At 41.7% G+C, this 24,860-nt stretch overlaps 1 protein-coding gene across 1 annotated transcript in view; it reads left to right on the top strand.

The window, feature by feature from the left end:
- Positions 1-3,345: 3,345 nt before the first annotated feature.
- n4bp3 (NEDD4 binding protein 3) overlaps positions 3,346-24,860 on the top strand; it is a 76,726-nt gene continuing 55,211 nt past the window's right edge. The window contains exon 1 of the mRNA XM_063000252.1: positions 3,346-3,436. The gene's annotated coding sequence lies outside the window, so the exon portion shown is untranslated. The remainder of the gene's footprint in view (positions 3,437-24,860) is intronic.

Here is a 24,860-nt window from a genome sequence, read left to right as displayed (position 1 = left end):
GAGGAAAATCAATGCATACGTTAATCATACAGGTGCTTCCTGGTTGTGGTTCCCTGTAGATACAGCTTGGTGAAAAAAATTTACACAATATATATGATATTTCAAATGTAGTATATTAGGACTTGTTTAATGCATGTTTGACCTGTATTCAGTTAAAACAGTAAAAAGACAAAATATTTTAAGACATACATTAAGGATGTTGTAGTCTAGTGGTTAAGGTACTGGACTAGTAATCAGAAGGTCACTGGTTCAAGACCCACCACTGCCAAGTTGCTGCTGTTGGGCCCTTGGGCAAGGCCCTTAACCCTTAATTGCTTAGACAATACTGTATACTTTCACAGTACTGTAAGTCGCTTTGGATAAAGGCGCCTGCTAAATGCCTAAAATGTATTATTTAAACTGATCAACTTCATTATTTTTATGTATATATGCTTATTTTTAATTTGATGGCTTTAACACTTGATAAGTTGGGTCTGGTGTATGTTTATCACTGTATTACATTCTTTTTTAATAGAATGGAACTGAGGAAACCATCTGTTGTACCTTTGAATGTTAACATTTTATTTGCTTGATAAAGCACCTCAGCTTTTAAACAATCCAGCATCTTATTTAATAAATATTGCAATTACTATTGTGCCTTACATTTTAATGGGAGACTGCAGACAAGACTAACCTAGCACCTGCACTCGCTTATTACAAAAGCACACTGTTGGGACGTGCACAATAAAGCTTATCAAACTGAAAAAAGCAGGGATATCACTAGATCAGTGGTCCCCAACCACTGGGTCGCGGACCGGTACCGGTCCGTGGGTCATTTATTACCGGGCCGCACAGAAAGAATATATAATTAGAGATTGCTACATCAGCAATGAAAACACAACTTTTTTACGGGTGTATTGTCCCCAATCACTCCTAGGTGGGAGCTGCGTCTAGTTGCAGCGAAAAAAGCTCATTTGTGAGTAGTATTGTTATTCTATTTTAAACACCCCAGACCATGAAATTATATCTTATATGAAACCGGTCCATGGTGCAAAAAAGGTTGGGGACCTTAGCTACTCATTTGAGACAAACTCAGTGATTTTGCCCAGCCCAAGAGACTAAATTAGGGATTTGTTTTTTAAATGTATTTTAAATACTGTATCTATGTATTGTAATAGAATACCCTACTGAGTACATTTGGACAATGTATTTTACCCAGCTTTGGAGGCAAGCATAAAAAAAATATTGGTAGGACCTGAGTGGACCAGAGTGTGGCGCCCTTGGATCACACAGTTGTGCTTATTATTACAGTAAGTGGATCCCTGACTTATGAATTTAATTGGTTCTGAAGGGCTGTTCTTAAGTAAGAATGTTCGTTAGTTAAACCTATTTTTCCCATTAGAAATCATGTAAATAGAATTAATCCATGCCAGACCTCCCAAACCCCCCCTTACCTAACCTCTCTAATGTATTTAATGGTCTTTTTCACCAGAAACAACAACTCTTATATGTCTCTATTATTTCCTTCTTTATTTCAATAATGTTGTATTTTGTAGGTGTAATTACACGAAAGAAAGAATACTTTACTGAGCCGAATTCCCTCTTCTCTCACACTCACTGTCCCTTCTGTCTGATACACAGTGACACCTACTGGCAGGAGTAATTATACAACAACATTTTCTCACCACTGGACATCCTCTGCATTTTAGTATGGAATTTTACAAAATATAAAGAAAACACCGAAAAAACACCGTCCGCTGTCCGAATGTTTGCTCACTATATATATATATATAGCGAGAGAGAGAGAGACGGTTGGAGTCAACTTGTTCGTGACATCACGTGTTTCGCGAATTTTCGTACATTAAGTTGAAAAAGATTGTTCATAACCCAAAATGTTCATATGGTAAACCATTCGTAACTCAAGGGTCTACTGTATTGTTCACATGTTGTTGCTGTTGCTATATCAAATACATAGGCAAGCAGTAGCCTAGTGGTTAAGGTACTGGACTAGTAACCAGAAGGTTGCTCAAGCCCCACCACTGCCAGGTTGCTGCTGTTGGGCCCTTGAGCAAGGCCCTTAACCCTCAATTGCTCAGACTGTATACTGTAATGTAAGTCGCTTTGGATAAAAGCATCTGCTAAATGCAGAAGATGTAAATACATAAATAATTAAATAACAAAGTTAAAGTTTGCTGAATTATTTAAGATCTGTAAATTGATTATAGCTGCTGTTGATAATTATTGGTGTATTTTTGTGATGGTCTTCCTTCAGAAATGGTCCAGTAGGTAGTTGGCCACATTACGCTAATTTGTGATTAGATTTGAGGAATCGTTGCTTGCTTGTTATTACTATTATTATTGTTGTTGTTTAAGGAAGGCCGTTTCAAGATTCAAGATTTACTTTATTGTCATTTTACTGTACACTAAAGTTTCCTGCACAAAGCAAGGAAAAGACTCGGTTTAAAGAAACTACAGTGTCCTGTACAGAGCTCTGACCTCAGCCCCTCTGAACAGCTTCATAGTGATCTGGAACTGGTCAGGCTTTCTTGACCAATATCAGTGCCCAGCCAAACAAATAATCTTTTGACTGAATGGACCCATACTCCCACAGACATACTTCAACTTCTTGTAAGGACTGAGAAGCCTTTTCAGAAGAGTGGCTGTAGTTATAGCTTGTTGTATTATTTTATTGTTATCGTAATTATATATGTCATTATTTAGTATGATAATGTGTAGTTGGGGCGGCACGGTGGCTAAGTGGGTAGCACTGTCGCCTCACAACAAAAAGGTCCTGGGTTCGATCCCCAGGTGGGGCGGTCCGGGTCCTTTGTGGAGTTTGCATGTTCTCCCCGTGTCTGTGTGGGTTTCCTCCCACAGTCCAAAGACGTGCAAGTGAGGTGAACTAAATACAAAATTATCCAAAACTGTGTTCGATATAACTGATGAATCTTGGGTAATGAGTAACTACTGTTTCTGTCATGAATGTAACCAAAGTGTAAAACATGAGATTAAAATCCTAATAAACAAACTAATATGCGGTTGTTTTGTAGACAGCAGGTGTCACTATGGACATCCACTAGTGGGCACTTTCATCGTTTGCTACTGTTTCCATAGAGACGTGATTGACATTAAAACTGTCCAATTAGAGACCGCTTTGTTGAACTTCCAGCCAATCCTAGGTTAGGAATCCGGGCTTGTATGAATAGAGGTATGTTTCCTTTCGGAATGCGGGTGTGTTGTGGTTGCTCACTCTGAACGGGGAGTTTGAATGTGAGAGAGGGAAAGTGAGCTGCAGCAGCAGTCTGAGTTTAACACTGAATCTGATCAGGACTACCTGCACATCTGATTCATAACCTCCAACTGCAGGGATTGTTTCACTTCACTTTTAATTTAAACCAGAAGGATTTAAACCGCATCACATTCAGGATCGCGCTTTTAACGGAATCGAGTGATGATGGTGAGCGTTGTTTAAATCTGATGCATGTTTCAGTACCTACAGATCAGATTTATCTATCTAGACTGGATCAAATAAGTCCAGCTGTACACAAAACAGTAAGAGTTAATGTGTTACTTTAGGAACCTGTAGGAACTTGATCCTAATCTCATATTTTACCCTATTAGAAGTTTGTGTGATTACCATGGACAGTCATTTCATTACGTTTCCCTGTACTGAGAAAAATGCAGGAGGTTTGTTTGTCTCAATTATTTGTCTCAGTAACTGCACATAGAGGAGTGTCCAACTGTTTTATTACTTTCTTTTTATGTCATGTTGTCATATGAAAATAAGCTAGGATTAATTACTATTTGACAAAACATAGTTCATTTAATTTCCTGGTGAATTTTTCATTTTCATCAACTGATTTATCCTGGTCAGGGTAGCAGCGGGCACAGTTCCACCAGGAAACACTGAGCACAAGGCAGGAATACCCTGGACTGGGTGACAAGAAAGCAACATTTTTGCAGGGCAGTGGTAGCTCTGTGGTTGCACTACTGGACTAGATAGATGGATAGATAGAGAGAGAGAGAGATGGGTAGATAGATGGGTAGATAGATGGGTAGGTGGATAGATGGATAGACAGACAGACAGACACTTTATTTATCCCGAAGGAAATTATTGGTCTCAGACTCCAGTAACTAAACAAGAACAAAAGAAGAACTAATACAAATGTACAATGTGCATGCATACAAAATACAAGAACATGCAAAAGATGTCCAACTGTGTGTCCGATACTTTGGCTTGAAATATAACTAAAAAATAGCAGCAGTAGTCCATGATTCTTATTAACAATAAATACAAATACACATTATGATCATCAAAATATATATACAGTGTATCACAAAAGTGAGTACACCCCTCACATTTCTGCAAATATTTCATTATATCTTTTCATGGGACAACACTATAGAAATAAAACTTGGATATAACTTAGAGTAGTCAGTGTACAACTTGTATAGCAGTGTAGATTTACTGTCTTCTGAAAATAACTCAACACACAGCCATTAATGACTAAATGACTGGCAACATAAGTGAGTACACCCCACAGTGAACATGTCCAAATTGTGCCCAAAGTGTCAATATTTTGGGTGACCACCATTATTATCCAGCACTGCCTTAACCCTCCTGTGCATGGAATTCACCAGAGCTGCACAGGTTGCTACTGGAATCCTCTTCCACTCCTCCATGATGACATCACGGAGCTGGTGGATGTTAGACACCTTGAACTCCTCCACCTTCCACTTGAGGATGCGCCACAGGTGCTCAATTGGGTTTAGTCCATCACCTTTACCTTCAGCTTCCTCAGCAAGGCAGTTGTCATCTTGGAGGTTGTGTTTGGGGTCGTTATCCTGTTGGAAAACTGCCATGAGGCCCAGTTTTCGAAGGGAGGGGATCATGCTCTGTTTCAGAATGTCACAGTACATGTTGGAATTCATGTTTCCCTCAATGAACTGCAGCTCCCCAGTGCCAGCAACACTCATGCAGCCCAAGACCATGATGCTACCACCACCATGCTTAACTGTAGGCAAGATACAGTTGTCTTGGTACTTCTCACCAGGGCGCCGCCACACATGCTGGACACCATCTGAGCCAAACAAGTTTATCTTGGTCTCGTCAGACCACAGGGCATTCCAGTAATCCATGTTCTTGGACTGCTTGTCTTCAGCAAACTGTTTGCTGGCTTTCTTGTGCGTCAGCTTCCTTCTGGGATGACGACCATGCAGACCGAGTTGATGTAGTGTGCGGCGTATGGTCTGAGCACTGACAGGCTGACCTCCCACGTCTTCAACCTCTGCAGCAATGCTGGCAGCACTCATGTGTCTATTTTTTAAAGCCAACCTCTGGATATGACGCCGAACACGTGGACTCAACTTCTTTGGTCGACCCTGGCAAAGCCTGTTCCGAGTGGAACCTGTCCTGGAAAACCGCTGTATGACCTTGGCCACCATGCTGTAGCTCAGTTTCAGGGTGTTAGCAATCTTCTTATAGCCCAGGCCATCTTTGTGGAGAGCAACAATTCTATTTCTCACATCCTCAGAGAGTTCTTTGCCATGAGGTGCCATGTTGAATATCCAGTGGCCAGTATGAGAGAATTGTACCCAAAACACCAAATTTAACAGCCCTGCTCCCCATTTACACCTGGGACTTTGACACATGACACCAGGGAGGGACAACGACACATTTGGGCACAATTTGGACATGTTCACTGTGGGGTGTACTCACTTATGTTGCCAGCTATTTAGACATTAATGGCTGTGTGTTGAGTTATTTTCAGAAGACAGTAAATCTACACTGCTATACAAGCTGTACACTGACTACTCTAAGTTATATCCAAGTTTCATGTCTATAGTGTTGTCCCATGAAAAGATATAATAAAATATTTGCAGAAATGTGAGGGGTGTACTCACTTTTGTGATACACTGTAGGTATGAATGAATATATGTAGTAGAAGCAGTAGTATAGATTATAACCAATATATACATGTAATTATAAACACAAGAGATACAAATGTCAAAGAATTATCAAGGAATTATACAGTGTATCACAAAAGTGAGTACACCCCTCACATTTCTGCAAATATTTTATTATATCTTTTCATGGGACAACACTATAGAAATAAAACTTGGATGTAAGTTAGAGTAGTCAGTGTACAACTTGTATAGCAGTGTAGATTTACTGTCTTCTGAAAATAACTCAACACACAGCCATTAATGTCTAAATAGCTGGCAACATAAGTGAGTACACCCCACAGTGAACATGTCCAAATTGTGCCCAAAGTGTCAATATTTTGTGTGACCACCATTATTATCCAGCACTGCCTTAACCCTCCTGGGCATGGAATTCACCAGAGCTGCACAGGTTGCTACTGGAATCCTCTTCCACTCCTCCATGATGACATCCCGGAGCTGGTGGATGTTAGACACCTTGAACTCCTCCACCTTCCACTTGAGGATGCGCCACAGGTGCTCAATTGGGTTTAGTCCATCACCTTTACCTTCAGCTTCCTCAGCAAGGCAGTTGTCATCTTGGAGGTTGTGTTTGGGGTCGTTATCCTGTTGGAAAACTGCCATGAGGCCCAGTTTTCGAAGGGAGGGGATCATGCTCTGTTTCAGAATGTCACAGTACATGTTGGAATTCATGTTTCCCTCAATGAACTGCAGCTCCCCAGTGCCAGCAACACTCATGCAGCCCAAGACCATGATGCTACCACCACCATGCTTGACTGTAGGCAAGATACAGTTGTCTTGGTACTTCTCACCAGGGCGCCGCCACACATGCTGGACACCATCTGAGCCAAACAAGTTTATCTTGGTCTCGTCAGACCACAGGGCATTCCAGTAATCCATGTTCTTGGACTGCTTGTTTTCAGCAAACTGTTTGCGGGCTTTCTTGTGCGTCAGCTTCCTTCTGGGATGACGACCATGCAGACCGAGTTGATGCAGTGTGCGGCGTATGGTCTGAGCACTGACAGGCTGACCTCCCACGTCTTCAACCTCTGCAGCAATGCTGGCAGCACTCATGTGTCTATTTTTTAAAGCCAACCTCTGGATATGACGCCGAACACGTGGACTCAACTTCTTTGGTCGACCCTGGCGAAGCCTGTTCCGAGTGGAACCTGTCCTGGAAAACCGCTGTATGACCTTGGCCACCATGCTGTAGCTCAGTTTCAGGGTGTTAGCAATCTTCTTATAGCCCAGGCCATCTTTGCGGAGAGCAACAATTCTATTTCTCACATTCTCAGAGAGTTCTTTGCCATGAGGTGCCATGTTGAATATCCAGTGGCCAGTATGAGAGAATTGTACCCAAAACACCAAATTTAACAGCCCTGCTCCCCATTTACACCTGGGACCTTGACACATGACACCAGGGAGGGACAACGACACATTTGGGCACAATTTGGACATGTTCACTGTGGGGTGTACTCACTTATGTTGCCAGCTATTTAGACATTAATGGCTGTGTGTTGAGTTATTTTCAGAAGACAGTAAATCTACACTGCTATACAAGCTGTACACTGACTACTCTAAGTTATATCCAAGTTTCATGTCTATAGTGTTGTCCCATGAAAAGATATAATGAAATATTTGCAGAAATGTAAGGGGTGTACTCACTTTTGTGATACACTGTATGTAGGTTTGACATGACGGTATGAGTGTCAGTGTGCAGTTAACTAGTAATCAAAATGTTGCCAGTTTAAGCCCCACTACTGCCAAGTGTTACTGTTGGGCTCCTGAGCAAGGCCCATCATTCTCCATTACTCAAATACTATTAGGAATGAACACCCCCCTTTTTCAGACTTAGCCAGTCATGTCTGTGTCGGTTACAGGTCAGTGTTAGTGCAGCTGAGATTCCAACCCGGTTGATGGACTAGTGCACTACTCGAGAACCTATACATAAACATAGAACACAAGATACCAGAACACAAATATAGTGTATACTGTACTGTCCTGTACTACCCCTTTTCAGCCCGAACCGTGACATCAGTGGGCGTGTCATGTTGTACAGCATAGCGCGTTAGCAACAATGCCGTCAGCTGGTATGGAGCGTAATGCTGCATTTTTATCTTTTAAAGTTCACTTGATAACATTTTGAGCCAGTTTGCCGCTGATATTTTCAAAGCGCCGTTAAAAAGATGAATTGTGTGATATCACGAGATAAAAGTGACCCGGACAGAACAAAACACGCTTACGTGTTTCAATTTTAGTGCATCATGTTAAACAACCATTACAAGTAAAATACAGTAGTTTGTTTACTGAATTTTAAGACTTTTTGAACTGGTTTTCTATACATTTAACCATAAAATTGCATAATAACCCAGTTTATTAAACTTTATGATTTACAAAGTTTATTATTGATTTCAATTTCATATTCATCACAGCTTTGTCCTGGTGAGGCTTGCTGTGGGTTCGGTTTCTTTGGAAACACTGGACACAAGGCTAAAATAAAACCCTGAACAGGATGCCAATCCATCACAGGGCTTGTTTGTTTACACCCCCACCCATTTATAAGTTAAATTTATCTGTGACTGATTAAAATATTTTGGAAAGTCTAGACTTCAGCCTTGTGGAACAGAAGAGTTTAAGGAAGGACCTTTTAAGCACAAAATGACAGATGGGTTTGCTATGGATGAACTCCAGTGGCCCAGAGACAACAGCCCCAATAAATACCTTCCGGGTGGCTGCCGGCCAGGCCCTCTCATCCAACAATAGTACCTGGTGTCATAAATGGTCTTTTGTCTCTTTTTAAATTGGCAAGAAATTTCTACAGACACACTCTGGAATTTTGTGGAAAACATTCTCAGAAGAGTAGAAAACAAAACAAAAAAAGGTGGGGCAACTTCATATGAATGCATATAGTTTTTAATCCAAAGTGACTTACAGTACTAGGACAGTATACAGTCTGAGCAATTGAGGGTTAAGGGCCTTGCTCAAGAGCCCAACAACAGCAACCTGGCAGTAGTGGGGCTTGAACCAGTAAACTTCTGATTACTAGTCCAGTACCATAACCGCTAAGCTACAACTGAATAGGATGTCCAACATGCTCGTGGTCAGGTGGCCACATACTTCTGAAGAATATGTTGGTGTTTTCTTATATAGAATAGAATTGAATAGAATGCCTTTATTTGTCATATATACGTATACATGTGTGCATATCCCAGCTTGTTTAGAAGCTGGGGTCAGAGCACAGGGTCGGCCATTGTACAGCACCTCTGAGGCAGACAGGGTTAAGGGCCCAACGTAGCTGCATAGCAGAGCAAGGATTCAAACCCACAATGTTTCAATTGGTAGCCCAAAACTCTACTCACTAGGCTAGCTCTGTCATGTCATTTTAGAAAACGTACTAAAGCAACCGAGCCTGGATCAAGGGAAGCTGTTTTGGTGTAGGCTGTGCATCTACTTGAACTTGTTTATGTAATAATGCATTATGGCCCATGAGAGTCTCTGCATGATTTATGGTTTTGGAACAGGTTCAGAATCGCTGCAGTGCTTTATTGCTGAATCTGATTAGCAATAGGTCAAGCAGCCTCGGGTCAGGATTTTTACAGCCTGTAAAGCAATCGGGGTTTTAAAAGCTGTAAAGTGGCTTCCACAAGGCAACATTTTCAAAACATGCTGAAGGAGGTAGTTTGGAGACAAACATTCCTGTTTAAACTGCAGTACTGAGAATGATCCACCACCTAAATAATACCTACTCTATGGTGGTCCTGTGGGGGTCCTGACCATTTGAAGAACAGGGTGAAAGCAGGCTAAAAAAAAGTATGTAAAGAAACCGATGGACTGCAGTCAGTAATTGTCGAACTACAAAGTGCTTCTATATGGTAAGTGGAGCTGATAAAATGGACAGTGAGTGTAGAAACAAGGAGGTCAGTCAGAGAGTCAGAGAGGTTTTATTGTCATTTCAGCTACATACAAGTACATATTGAAACGAAACAGCGTTCCTCTAGGATCACGGTGTAACACGGTACAAAAAGTGCAAGACAAAACAGTGTAAATACAAAACACTGTAAATACAACAATAAATACAAAAAATCCTATAATAAATAACTACAAAAGATATTCCTAATTATCCCTAATCTAAACAAGTAATTAGAAGACAGGACTAAAGACAAGTGTTAGTACATGATGGTGAATAGATGGTACAATGGTTCATGAGGTAGTGACATGTTGTACATTAGCAGCGTAAAATTGGCAATGCCGATAAGGTGCCTAAAAAGTAAATAAGGTGCAAAAATACAAGTAAGGTGCAGAAATTACTTGTGCAGTTCCAGGAGGTGTGCAAAAAATGCAAGTAACATAGTCAATACAGGTTAGTGTGTGGCAGCAGAAAATTTCCGGAGGAAATTGTTATAGTACTGAATTGAGGAGTCTGATTGCTTGAGGGATAAAACTGTTACACAGTCTGGTTGTGTTAGTCCGGATGCTGCGGTATCGTCTCCCAGACGGGAGCAGAGTAAAAAGTCCATGTGATGGATGGGTTGGATCGTCCACAATGCTTAGAGCTTTGCGGATGCAGCGGGTGTTAAAAATGACCGTGAGAGATGGAAGAGCGACCCCGATGATCTTTTCAGCTGTCCTCACTACTCGCTGGAGAGTCCTGCGGTCCGACGCAGTACAATTTCCGAACCAGACAGTGATGCAGCCGCTCAGGATGCTCTCGATTGTTCCTCTGTAGAACGTGGTGAGAATGGGGGGTGGCAGATGAGCTTTCCTCAGTCTTCTCAAAAAGTAGAGACGCTGCTGGGCTTTCTTGGTGATGGAACTGGTGTTGAGGGTCCAGGTGAGATTCTCTTCCAGATGAACACCGAGAAATTTGGTGCTCTTGACGATCTCAACAGATGAGCCGTCGATGTGCAGTGGGGAGTGGTCCCTTAGTGTCTTTCTAAAGTCAATGACCATCTCTTTGGTTTTATCCAACTTCACTTTCATGTTCATCAAACCAATCTTTCACCAGTCTTGCTGTGTGTATTGGTTCATTGTCATCCTGATACACGGCACCGCCATTGGATGCACATGGTCCTCCAGAATGGTTCGGTAGTCCTTGGCAGTGACGCGCCCATCTAGCACAAGTATTGGGCCAAGGGAATGCCATGATATGGCAGCCCAAACCATCACTGATCCACCCCCATGCTTCACTCTGGGCATGCAACAGTCTGGGTGGTACGCTTCTTTGGGGCTTCTCCACACCGTAACTCTCCCGGATGTGGGGAAAACAGTAAAGGTGGACTCATCAGAGAACAATACATGTTTCACATTGTCCACAGCCCAAGATTTGCGCTCCTTGCACCATTGAAACCGACGTTTGGCATTGGCACGAGTGACCAAAGGTTTGGCTATAGCAGCCCGGCCGTGTATATTGACCCTGTGGAGCTCCCGACGGACAGTTCTGGTGGAAACAGGAGAGTTGAGGTGCACATTTAATTCTGCCGTGATTTGGGCAGCCGTGGTTTTATGTTTTTTGGATACAATCCGGGTTAGCACCCGAACATCCCTTTCAGACAGCTTCCTCTTGCGTCCACAGTTAATCCTGTTGGATGTGGTTTGTCCTTCTTGGTGGTATGCTGACATTACCCTGGATACCGTGGCTCTTGATACATCACAAAGACTTGCTGTCTTGGTCACAGATGCGCCAGCAAGACGTGCACCAACAATTTGTCCTCTTTTGAACTCTGGTATGTCACCCATAATGTTGTGTGCATTGAAATATTTTGAGCAAAACTGTGCTCTTACCCTGCTAATTGAACCTTCACACTCTGCTCTTACTGGTGCAATGTGCAATTAATGAAGATTGGCCACCAGACTGGTCCAATTTAGCCATGAAACCTCCCACACTAAAATGACAGGTGTTTCAGTTATTTTGTCCAACCCCTGTATATATACAGTGTATCACAAAAATGAGTACACCCCTCACATTTCTGCAAATATTTTATTATATCTTTTCATGGGACAACACTATAGAACTAAAACTTGGATATAACTTAGAGTAGTCAGTGTACAACTTGTATAGCAGTGTAGATTTACTGTCTTCTGAAAATAACTCAACACACAGCCATTAATGTCTAAATAGCTGGCAACATAAGTGAGTACACCCCACAATGAACATGTCCAAATTGTGCCCAAAGTGTCATTATTTTGTGTGACCACCATTATTATCCAGCACTGCCTTAACCCTCCTGGGCATGGAATTCACCAGAGCTGCACAGGTTGCTACTGGAATCCTCTTCCACTCCTCCATGATGTCATCACGGAGCTGGTGGATGTTAGACACCTTGAACTCCTCCACCTTCCACTTGAGGATGCGCCACAGGTGCTCAATTGGGTTTAGTCCATCACCTTTACCTTCAGCTTCCTCAGCAAGGCAGTTGTCATCTTGGAGGTTGTGTTTGGGGTCGTTATCCTGTTGGAAAACTGCCATGAGGCCCAGTTTTCGAAGGGAGGGGATCATGCGCTGTTTCAGAATGTCACAGTACATGTTGGAATTCATGTTTCCCTCAATGAACTGCAGCTCCCCAGTGCCAGCAACACTCATGCAGCCCAAGACCATGATGCTACCACCACCATGCTTGACTGTAGGCAAGATACAGTTGTCTTGGTACTTCTCACCAGGGCGCCGCCACACATGCTGGACACCATCTGAGCCAAACAAGTTTATCTTGGTGTCGTCAGACCACAGGGCATTCCAGTAATCCATGTTCTTGGACTGCTTGTCTTCAGCAAACTGTTTGCGGGCTTTCTTGTGCGTCAGCTTCCTTCTGGGATGACGACCATGCAGACCGAGTTGATGCAGTGTGCGGCGTATGGTCTGAGCACTGACAGGCTGACCTCCCACGTCTTCAACCTCTGCAGCAATGCTGGCAGCACTCATGTGTCTATTTTTTAAAGCCAACCTCTGGATATGACGCCGAACACGTGGACTTCTTTGGTCGACCCTGGCGAAGCCTGTTCCGAGTGGAACCTGTCCTGGAAAACCGCTGTATGACCTTGGCCACCATGCTGTAGCTCAGTTTCAGGGTGTTAGCAATCTTCTTATAGCCCAGGCCATCTTTGTGGAGAGCAACAATTCTATTTCTCACATCCTCAGAGAGTTCTTTGCCATGAGGTGCCATGTTGAATATCCAGTGGCCAGTATGAGAGAATTGTACCCAAAACACCAAATTTAACAGCCCTGCTCCCCATTTACACCTGGGACCTTGACACATGACACCAGGGAGGGACAACGACACATTTGGGCACAATTTGGACATGTTCACTGTGGGGTGTACTCACTTATGTTGCCAGCTATTTAGACATTAATGGCTGTGTGTTGAGTTATTTTCAGAAGACAGTAAATCTACACTGCTATACAAGCTGTACACTGACTACTCTAAGTTATATCCAAGTTTTAGTTCTATAGTGTTGTCCCATGAAAAGATATAATAAAATATTTGCAGAAATGTGAGGGGTGTACTCACTTTTGTGATACACTGTATATATATATATATAAATGAGATACAATTTAGGTATCTGTTTAAAATTATCAGCACAGTTTGTAACAGTTTACAGCACAACTCTAATCATGAGCTTTCTGTAACATGGTATGAACAATAGAATCAGGTCTCTTCTGGCAGACACGTCTCTACTTTTCAAGGGGTGTATCACTCATCTCATGTTTGTGGTTTTAAAACCCAGATTTGCAAACCCTGTATTGAAAGTTTAATGGCTACCACAATGCGCAGTAGAAGGTGTCGCCTGGCAGTTCTTGTTATCTAACATGGTGGTTGTGGAACGTTGACACCCCCTCCACTTCCACTTCAGTAGGACTGGAGTGTATTTATCTGTTGTTGGGTGTTGTTTGGAGAAGACCTGTCGAGTTAGCGCCAAGAACCAAGAGACAAAAGGGACTGCCACAGTGTTTTCCCCCACCAGACAGTATCCATGGAGACTTGAGGCCACTTCATGACCTTTGGCTTCTCCAGCTATGGTGTGTGGTCAGCTATAAGGAATATACTATATAAGGAATGTTTTGTTGCATATCGTACACCATGAAAAAGGATCCTCTATGCATTTGGTGCACATTAACTGCTTAAATGCTAAAATGCTTTGGAGCTATTTGTCTGGTACAGTAACAAAGCACTGAAAAATAGTTGATGGCACACATTTAAGTCCCAGTTTAACTTTGATACTGGTACAGAGTACCAATGCCAAGCAAACCAACAATAACTAAAATAAAACATGTTTTCTTTTCATTTTCATCAACCGCTTTATCCTGTTCACCCGTAAGCGCTGGGTGCAGGGCAAGAATACTCCAGACAGGATCCATCACAACCCATCACAGGGCTTCGATCATTCTCCCCATCAGACACAACCAATCATTCATTCATTCATTGTCTGTTTTACCCCTGCTGTGTACTATTCAGGGTCACAGTGGGTCAAATTTACTGGGCAAAAGGTAGGAAACACAGGTAGCCATTACATCACAGGGCAAACACACTCACTAACTTACATTTGAAACCATTTAGAAGGTAAGGGTCCAAAGTTCTATGCTGAGGGAGGTTGTGTGGTCGAACCCTGCATTATTTGTCCCTTGTTTGTGCCTTTATTTAGTTACACATTTCAATAATTTTAATCATCAACCATTTAGTCCTGGTTATGGTTATCATAGCAGGTTTTGTTTTACTGGGATGCACAACGAAGGAATTACCCTGGACTGGGCAACAGGGCTTTAGATGTACTATTATGGATCCTCAGATGTGTCTAACCATGTAAGCTGAATTTGAGTAAGACTGATTTGTAGAAGTGTTTATTTAATTTAGTGGCTTTAATTTAGGACTTTTTGCTATCCTAATACGAGGGGTCTTCAAAAAGTTTTCGCACTTATTCAAACTCTATTAATTAAGAAATTATTTCGATTTTTCCCAGTGTCATACCAACTTTTTAATCCCATCAGCTGACTTGTACTTGTTTACTAACATTTTTCTTCCATTAACAAAAAAAACTTTGGTTCTAACAGGTTTCAGCAGATTTGTGTTCTTTGACTGTTGTTTACTAATACTTGAGAAATGAAATGTTCACTATGGAAGCACTTCTGTAAGTTGCTCTGGATAAGAGCATCTGCTAAATGCAGAAAATGTAAATGTAAAGAATTTATTTGTAAATTATGGTGGAAAATAAGTATTTGGTCAATAACAAAAGTTCAACTCAATACTTTGTAACATAACCTTTGTTGGCAATGACAGAGGTCAAACGGTTCCTGTAAGTCTTCACCAGGTTTGCACACACTGTAGCTGCTATTTTGGCCCATTCCTCCATGCAGATCTCCTCTAGAGCAGTGATGTTTTGGGGCTGTCGCCGGGCAACACGGACTCCACAAATTTTCTATGGGGTTGAGGTCTGGAGACTGGCTAGGCCACTCCAGGACCTTCAAATGCTTTTTACGGAACCACTCCTTCGTTGCCCGAGCGGTGTGTTTGGGATCATTGTCATGCTGGAGGACCCAGACACGTTCCATCTTCAATGCTCTCACTGATGGAAGGAGGTTTTGGCTTAAAATCTCACGATACATGGCCCCGTTCATTCTTCCCTTAACACGGATCAGTCGTCCTGTCCCTTTTGCAGAAAAACAGCCCCAAAGCATGATGTTTCCACCCCCATGCTTCACAGTAGGTATGGTGTTCTTGGGATGCAACTCAGCATTCTTCTTCCTCCAAACACGACGAGTTGAGTTTTTACATTTTGGTTTCATCTGACCACATGATATTCTCCCAATCCTCTTCTGGATCATCCATATGCTCTCTGGCAAACTTCAGACGGGCCTGGACATGTACTGGCTTAAGCAGGGGGACACGCCTGGCACTGCAGGATTTGAGTCCCTCTCGGAGTAGTGTGTTACTGATGGTAGCCTTTGTTACTTTGGTCCCAGCTCTCTGCAGGTCATTTATCAGGTCCCTCAGTGTAGTTCTGGGATTTTTGCTCACCGTTCTCATGATCATTTTGACCCCACGGGATGAGATCTTGCGTGGGGCCCCAGATCGAGGGAGATTATCAATGGTCTTGTATGTCTTCCATTTTCTTACAATTGCTCCCACAGTTGATTTATTCACACCATCATTGTAGATTCACTCTTCCCAGCCTGGTGCAGGTCTACAATTTTCTTCCTGGTGTCCTTCGACAGCTCTTTGGTCTTGGCCATGGTTGAGTTTGGAGTCTGACTGTTTGAGGCTGTGGACAGGTGTCTTTTATACAGATAACGAGGTCAAACAGGTGCCATTAATACAGGTAATGAGTGGAGGACAGAAGAGCTTCTTAAAGAAGAAGTTACAGGTCTGTGAGAGCCAGAAATCTCGCTTGTTTGTTATTGACCAAATACTTATTTTCCACCATAATTTACGAATAAATTCTTTAAAAATCCTACAATGTGATTTCCTGGATTTTTTTTCTCATTTTGTCTCTCATAGTTGAAGTGTACCTATGATGAAAATTACAGACCTCTCTCATCTTTCTAAGTAGGAGAACCTGCACAATCAGTGGCTGGCTAAATACTTTTTGGCCCCACTGTATTTATCTCATGTCATTTGCCACTGCTCACATTTGATGATGTCATTCGTCAGTGTTTGACCTGCTGCGTTGATCTCAGACTGTTTCTCTCAAAACATTAATGCACCTTCAATTTGGAGACTTCCTGGAACTCTTAGTTTTCAATATATGTATGTTGTCTATCCACTGTAACCCACAATGCAATTCAGTGCTTATTTTTGCATCTCTCTAAGGAGGAGTTTGGTGACGATAGAAAGTTTGTTTCTGAAGCAGAGATGTTCACAAAATACGAGTCCGAGTCAAGTCACGAGTCTTTAGGCTAGAGTCCGAGTCAAGTCACGAGTCTTTAGGCTAGAGTCCGAGTCAAGTCACGAGTCTTTAGGCTAGAGTCCGAGTCAAGTCACGAGTCAATATAATATACACAAAACATATATTGGAAATGTAGCGTAGAAATAAACAAATAATATGTAAGTTCAGATAAAAAACAACAGATTAGCGACTGTATTTTGCCGTTTTACTTAGTGCCTTTACTTTCCTAGTCATTGTGCAAATGAATATAATTTCCATAACAACAAGGTATCAGTTAAAAACTTAAACTGATACGTTTTGTTTTTATTGCAAAGCCAGTCAAGCGTTTCATTGACACATCATGTGACACAAACTGAATAAATGCAAATAACAGCATTTCTTACTAAAAATTTTAATCAGAAGTTCTGACTAGTTCTTTCAACCATTAGTGACAATTCTGTAGGAGCGTTCCATTCACCACAGTTGTTCCTGTGAAGTGCACTACGTAGGGTAATTCACCATTTTAGGTGAGATTCCAATCTAAAGGTAACGAAAATATTTAAATGAAGTAAACTTCAAACTGTGTAGGGAGCGATGCTTCATCACTACGCCGGAAGCTAGCTGTAACATTTACCCATTGCGTGTGTTGTGGGTTAGGACGGCCGGAGCGTTATTAGAGAGCAGAATATTTATAATAATAATAATCAGATATACATTTAATTGTCACACGTAACTAATGTTAACACATGCTGACGCTAGCGACTCTTGTTAGTCATGAGTCAAGTCTGAGTCATTTGAAACGAGTCCGAGTCGAGTCTGAAGTCGCTGTGACATTACGTGTGCCCATCTCTGTTCTGAAGCTTATGAAAAAATGATCTCTACCGTCTAACTGGATATTTTCTTTGTGCATATACCCAAAAATAGTCAGACAATTATTGTAACTTTATGAAAACATATGATTCTCAGACTAATGTGCATCGAATGGAAAAACAAACCTTATTGAATTTGCAGCTGTGCTACCTTGCACTGTTCAAACTTGGGGGCGAGTGACTCTTGATCAACCTTGCTTGTCATTTTTCTTTTTGGCCTACAAGTATTGGTTACAAATACACCATTGATATCTTTCCCAAAATGCATCCCACATCATGGAATCTACATCTGTGGTTAAACAAAGAGTAATTCAAACCTGTTATGCACTGAACAGCTCTAAACAAAAGCTCTTTATATTTAGAGCGCTCTGATTCCACAAAGCCTCCCTCTCAAAGCTGATTTTATGAGGTTAAGAATCAAACTTCTGCACTTACTTCTGCATTTTATAGCACTTTTGTAGTACAAGTCAAAGGTTTACATCCGAAACCACTGTTATTATTTTACTAAAGTAATGGAACACATTCGTCATCTTCTAAACGAAACCTGAGTTTTTGGCTTAATTTTTATGACAAAAATGAGAAAGACTGATAAAATACCTTGGAGAAAATATACTGCATGAAGAATTAAAAGCACAGCTTGGACTTGCTGGGATCCAGTGTGGACACGATATTGTGGCTTCTATTGGGATCTGATTCAGCGCTTGCTTCACAGCTGTCACGACTGGACTAAGGGCCAATGAATGAAATCCTTTCATGTTGCAAACACACTGGTGAAAGAAGGGAAAAATATATGGTCAAAAGTACAAATCCCATTTCCGGAAAAAGTTGGGACATTTTGTAAAATGCAGTACAAGCAAGAAGCTTTGATTTATTAATCCTCTTGAACCTTTATTATCCAACAAAAGTACAAAGAAAGGATTTTTAATGTTCTTACTGACCAACTTACTTGTATTTTGTAAATACAAATGTTTAATCTAATCTAATACTTGCAACACACTCAAAAAAGATGGGAATGGCACAAAAAGGTGAGAAGTCTTTAGAATCTTCGGCAATAAGCAGGTGAATTAGTAGAAGGATCCACTACTCAATAGATTTAAACTTTTGGCCAGATTTTGTGAAAGAGTTGCCAATATTTCACCACCTGCCATAAATAAATTAGTAAAAGAATCCTAGCTCTGCCTTGCACAAACAAAATGGGATATGCAAAGAAAGAATTTTGTTGTACTGTACATTTGGAAACATTTGGATATACTGTATATATACTGTAAACACACCACCACCATGTCAGTGTCACTGCAGTGCTGAGAATGACCACCCAAATAATACCTGCTCTGTGGTGGTTCTGGGAGAGTCCTTGAAGAACATTGAAAAACAGCATGAAAGCAGGCTAACAAAGCATGCAGAGAAACAGATGGACTACAGTCAGTAATTGTAGAAATACAAAGTGCTTCTATATGGTAAGTGGTGCTGATAAATGGACAGTGAGTGTAGAAACGAGGAGCTGGTTTTAATGTTATGGCTGATCAGTGTGTGTGTGTGTGTGTATATATACGTATATACAGTGCCTTGCAAAAGTATTCAGCCCCCTTGAACTTTTCAACCTTTTGCCACATTTCAGGCTTCAAACATAACGATATGAAATTGTATTTTTTTGTGAAGAATCAACAACAAGTGGGACACAATCGTGAAGTAGAACGAAATTTATTGGATATTTTAAACTTTTTTTAGAAATAAAAAACTAAAAAGTGGGGCGTGCAATATTATTCAGCCCCTTTACTTTCAGTGCAGCAAACTCACTCCAGAAGTTCAGTGAGGATCTCTGAATGATCCAATGTTGACCTAAATGACTGATGGTGATAAATAGAATCCACCTGTGTGTAATCAAGTCTCCGTATAAATGCACCTGCTCTGTGATAGTCTCAGAGTTCTGTTTAAAGCGCAGAGAGCATCATGAAGACCAAGGAACACACCAGGCAGGTCCGAGATACTGTTGTGGAGAAGTTTAAAGCCGGATTTGGATACAAAAAGATTTCCCAAGCTTTAAACATCTCAAGGAGCACTGTGCAAGCGATCATATTGAAATGGAAGGAGTATCAGACCACTGCAAATCTACCAAGACCCGGCCGTCCCTCTAAACTTTCAGCTCAAACAAGGAGAAGACTGATCAGAGATGCAGCCAAGAGGCCCATGATCACTCTGAATGAACTGCAGAGATCTACAGCTGAGGTGGGAGACTCTGTCCATAGGACACAATCAGTCGTACACTGCACAAATCTGGCCTTTATGGAAGAGTGGCAAGAAGAAAGCCATTTCTCAAAGATATCTATAAAAAGTCACCTGGGAGACACACCAAACATGTGGAAGAAGGTGCTCTGGTCAGATGAAACCAAAATCGAACTTTTTGGCCACAATGCAAAACGTTATGTTTGGCGTAAAAGCAACACAGCTCATCACCCTGAACACACCATCCCCACTGTCAAACATGGTGGTGGCAGCATCATGGATTGGGCCTGCTTTTCTTCAGCAGGGACAGGGAAGATGGTTAAAATTGATGGGAAGATGGATGGAGCCAAATACAGGACCATTCTGGAAGAAAACCTGTTGCAGTCTGCAAAAGACCTGAGACTGGGACGGAGATTTATCTTCCAACAAGACAATGATCCAAAACATAAAGCAAAATCTACAATGGAATGGTTCACAAATAAACGTATCCAGGTGTTAGAATGGCCAAGTCAAAGTCCAGACCTGAATCCCATCGAGAATCTGTGGAAAGAGCTGAAAACTGCTGTTCACAAACGCTCTCCATCCAACCTCACTGAGCTCGAGCTGTTTTGCAAGAAAGAATGGGCAAAAATTTCTGTCTCTCGATGTGCAAAACTGATAGAGACATACCCCAAGCGACTTGCAGCTGTAATCGCAGCAAAAGGTGGCGCTACAAAGTATTAACGCAAGGGGGCTGAATAATATTGCACGCCCCACTTTTCAGTTTTTTATTTCTAAAAAAAGTTTAAAATATCCAATAAATTTCGTTCCACTTCACGATTGTGTCCCACTTGTTGTTGATTCTTCACAAAAAATTACAATTTCATATCGTTATGTTTGAAGCCTGAAATGTGGCAAAAGGTTGAAAAGTTCAAGGGGGCTGAATACTTTTGCAAGGCACTGTGTATATATATATATATATATATATATATATATATATATACAGTATATATATATATGTATATATATACAGTATATATATATATGTGTGTGTATGTATATATATATATATATATATATATATATATATATATATATATATATATATATATATATATATATATATATATATATATATATATATATATATATATACAGGGGTTGGACAAAATAACTGAAACACCTGGTTTTAGACCACAATAATTTATTAGTATGGTGTAGGGCCTCCTTTTGCGGCCAATACAGCGTCAATTCGTCTTGGAAATGACATATACAAGTCCTGCACAGTGGTCAGAGGGATTTTAAGCCATTCTTCTTGCAGGATAGTGGCCAGGTCACTACGTGATGCTGGTGGAGGAAAACGTTTCCTGACTCGCTTCTCCAAAACACCCCAAAGTGGCTCAATAATATTTAGATCTGGTGACTGTGCAGGCCATGGGAGATGTTCAACTTCACTTTCATGTTCATCAAACCAATCTTTCACCAGTCTTGCTGTGTGTATTGGTGCATTGTCATCCTGATACACGGCACCGCCATTGGATGCACATGGTCCTCCAGAATGGTTCGGTAGTCCTTGGCAGTGACGCGCCCATCTAGCACAAGTATTGGGCCAAGGGAATGCCATGATATGGCAGCCCAAACCATCACTGATCCACCCCCATGCTTCACTCTGGGCATGCAACAGTCTGGGTGGTACGCTTCTTTGGGGCTTCTCCACACCGTAACTCTCCCGGATGTGGGGAAAACAGTAAAGGTGGACTCATCAGAGAACAATACATGTTTCACCTTGTCCACAGCCCAAGATTTGCGCTCCTTGCACCATTGAAACCGACGTTTGGCATTGGCACGAGTGACCAAAGGTTTGGCTATAGCAGCCCGGCCGTGTATATCGACCCTGTGGAGCTCCCGACGGACAGTTCTGGTGGAAACAGGAGAGTTGAGGTGCACATTTAATTCTGCCGTGATTTGGGCAGCCGTGGTTTTATGTTTTTTGGATACAATCCGGGTTAGCACCCGAACATCCCTTTCAGACAGCTTCCTCTTGCGTCCACAGTTAATCCTGTTGGATGTGGTTTGTCCTTCTTGGTGGTATGCTGACATTACCCTGGATACTGTGGCTCTTGATACATCACAAAGACTTGCTGTCTTGGTCACAGATGCGCCAGCAAGACGTGCACCAACAATTTGTCCTCTTTTGAACTCTGGTATGTCACCCATAATGTTGTGTGCATTGCAATATTTTAAACAAAACTGTGCTCTTACCCTGCTAATTGAACCTTTACACTCTGCTCTTACTGGTGCAATGTGCAATTAATGAAGATTGGCCACCAGACTGGTCCAATTTAGCCATGAAACCTCCCACACTAAAATGACAGGTGTTTCAGTTATTTTGTCCAACCCCTGTATATATACAGTATATATACAGTGTATCACAAAAGTGAGTACACCCCTCACATTTCTGCAGATATTTAAGTATATCTTTTCATGGGACAACACTGACAAAATAACACTTTGACACAATGAAAAGTAGTCTGTGTGCAGCTTATATAACAGTGTAAATTTATTCTTCCCTCAAAATAACTCAATATACAGCCATTAATGTCTAAACCACCGGCAACAAAAGTGAGTACACCCCTTAGTGAAAGTTCCTGAAGTGTCAATATTTTGTGTGGCCACCATTATTTCTCAGAACTGCCTTAACTCTCCTGGGCATGGAGTTTACCAGAGCTTTACAGAATGCCACTGGAATGCTTTTCCACTCCTCCATGACGACATCACGGAGCTGGCGGATATTCGAGACTTTGCGCTCCTCCACATTCCGCTTGAGGATGCCCCAAAGATGTTCTATTGGGTTTAGGTCTGGAGACATGCTTGGCCAGTCCATCACCTTTACCCTCAGCCTCTTCAATAAAGCAGTGGTCGTCTTAGAGGTGTGTTTGGGGTCATTATCATGCTGGAACACTGCCCTGCGACCCAGTTTCCGGAGGGAGGGGATCATGCTCTGCTTCAGTATTTCACAGTACATATTGGAGTTCATGTGTCCCTCAATGAAATGTAACTCCCCAACACCTGCTGCACTCATGCAGGCCCAGACCATGGCATTCCCACCACCATGCTTGACTGTAGGCATGACACACTTATCTTTGTACTCCTCACCTGATTGCCGCCACACATGCTTGAGACCATCTGAACCAAACAAATTAATCTTGGTCTCATCAGACCATAGGACATGGTTCCAGTAATCCATGTCCTTTGTTGACATGTCTTCAGCAAACTGTTTGCGGGCTTTCTTGTGTAGAGACTTCAGAAGAGGCTTCCTTCTGGGGTGACAGCCATGCAGACCAATTTGATGTAGTGTGCGGCGTATGGTCTGAGCACTGACAGGCTGACCCCCCACCTTTTCAATCTCTGCAGCAATGCTGACAGCACTCCTGCGCCTATCTTTCAAAGACAGCAGTTGGATGTGACGCTGGGCACGTGCACTCAGCTTCTTTGGACGACCAACGCGAGGTCTGTTCTGAGTGGACCCTGCTCTTTTAAAACTCTGGATGATCTTGGCCACTGTGCTGCAGCTCAGTTTCAGGGTGTTGGCAATCTTCTTGTAGCCTTGGCCATCTTCATGTAGCGCAACAATTCGTCTTTTAAGATCCTCAGAGAGTTATTTGCCATGAGGTGCCATGTTGGAACTTTCAGTGACCAGTATGAGAGAGTGTGAGAGCTGTACTACTAAATTGAACACACCTGCTCCCTATGCACACCTGAGACCTAGTAACACTAACGAGTCACATGACATTTTGGAGGGAAAATGACAAGCAGTGCTCAATTTGGACATTTAGGGGTGTAGTCTCTTAGGGGTGTACTCACTTTTGTTGCCGGTGGTTTAGACATTAATGGCTGTATATTGAGTTATTTTGAGGGAAGAATAAATTTACACTGTTATATAAGCTGCACACAGACTACTTTTCATTGTGTCAAAGTGTCATTTTGTCAGTGTTGTCCCATGAAAAGATATACTTAAATATCTGCAGAAATGTGAGGGGTGTACTCACTTTTGTGATACACTGTATATATATATATATATATATGACTAATAAAGGCATTCTATCTATTAAATAATGTTATATTTGGGGAATTCAGAGAAATCTCGATCCATGTATGCTAACCACTGTTGAATGTGCAAGACCTTGGAGCCTGCAACACACTTAAAAAAGTTGTAAAAGGGGAATGCTAAATCATGCAGAAACACAGCTGAGTCTCACTCTGGGTCTAAGGTCATCTTAAATGGACCAATAGACAGCGCAATCGTCTGCTGTGCACAGGTGAGCCCACATTCCAGCTTGTCTTTGGGAAACGGATGTTGAGTTCTTGGGATCATTGATGAAAAGGACCATCCAGACTGTTATTAGTGAAAGGTGCAAAAGCCAACATCGGCCTATGGCATGGGTAAACTACATGTGCAATGGTGTATTGGGATTTTAGAAAAACACATGCTGCCATAAAAGTGACAGCTTTTCCCAGGAAGTCAATGGGTAATTCGGCAAGATGATGTCAGGTCTTATTTGTGTTAACTTTTGTGTTAAGCCTACAAAATAGTGGAGCCTGCTATAGTTGCAAAGAGGGGGTAGGTTTAATCTATATTGATGGCCATGATTTTGGTACAGGATGTCCAACAAGCTGACAAATGTCCACATACTTTTTAGTTGGTAAAGATGACTTGGGTGATTTAGACATTTCAGAGCTTCATCATACATTGCGATCTCAACAGACACCAGTAGTTCTTTGATGCTTGTGCTCTTCTGCATGTAATTCGTTCCTGTTGTTCCCATCAAGTTCCTCTGCAGGCATTTTTACTCGCTGTTAGATCACACATCACCACTGACAGAGTCGCTGAAACAGCAGACCTGGACCTTCCTTGTTTTATCTAATGAGTTTTTAAGCCATCAAGTATTCACTCTTAGTGCTTTTCTAGTAGCTTCTGTTGCTATCAGATTGAAGAAACACTGCTGGCTTGTTTAT

This window comes from Trichomycterus rosablanca, chromosome 1 (genome assembly GCF_030014385.1).
Source record: "Trichomycterus rosablanca isolate fTriRos1 chromosome 1, fTriRos1.hap1, whole genome shotgun sequence".
In the NCBI taxonomy this organism is placed as follows: Eukaryota; Metazoa; Chordata; class Actinopteri; order Siluriformes; family Trichomycteridae; genus Trichomycterus; species Trichomycterus rosablanca.
Note: the sequence above shows the minus strand (reverse complement) of the source record. Positions and strands in the feature narration are given on the sequence as shown.